We start from the raw sequence: 657 nt of genomic DNA, 5'->3' as shown, positions 1-657 counted from the left end.
GCTTTGTACATTCCGCCCTACCCTGGCTCCCGACGCCTACATCTGATTGCCGGAGGACTGCCATATATGTATATAAACCCCCTACACTGTATATAATAAACACTGTTTCTTCCTTTTTAAAGATCTGAGTCTGCTTCGTTCTGGTCTTGTGCCAATCTGGGTTCCGCTAGTCATTACAAGATCAGCTGTTCCTACCAGGAGTCGACTTGGAACGGCCGCCTGAAGATACCAGATGTTGGACTCTTTCTGCTCAGATGATCTTTCATGTAAAGGTGGAAATTCCTTCACATCCCTGACATCAAGGTGATAAGTTTGGTCACTGGCTCTAATGGTCAACCGGAGCGTCTCCTGGAGTTCTGGACAGCTGTTGTTAACTCTGGTGATAATAACTGCAGGTGTCTGGAGCACTGAAGAGGGTCTATCAAACTTTGCCAAACTCCAATCTTACTTGTGGACGTTTTTGTAGGTTGTGTCTTAAAAGCTTGCTCCTCCTCCTCTTCTGGAGTTCTTCATCACTTTTTCTCCTGTCTTCTCTCTCATTCAACTTCCTCCTCTCATCCCAAAACACTGAGAGTCTTTCTCTATAGCAAACAATCGACCACACCTCTGATTTGAAAGAGGTGGGCGATTTGAACCAATCAGAATGGAATGGTTGAA

Source organism: Nematolebias whitei, chromosome 2 (assembly GCF_014905685.2).
Source record: "Nematolebias whitei isolate Nwh7 chromosome 2, NemWhi1, whole genome shotgun sequence".
NCBI lineage: Eukaryota > Metazoa > Chordata > Actinopteri > Cyprinodontiformes > Rivulidae > Nematolebias > Nematolebias whitei.
The sequence above is the reverse complement of the archived record's forward strand: the minus strand, read 5'-3'. Positions refer to the sequence as shown.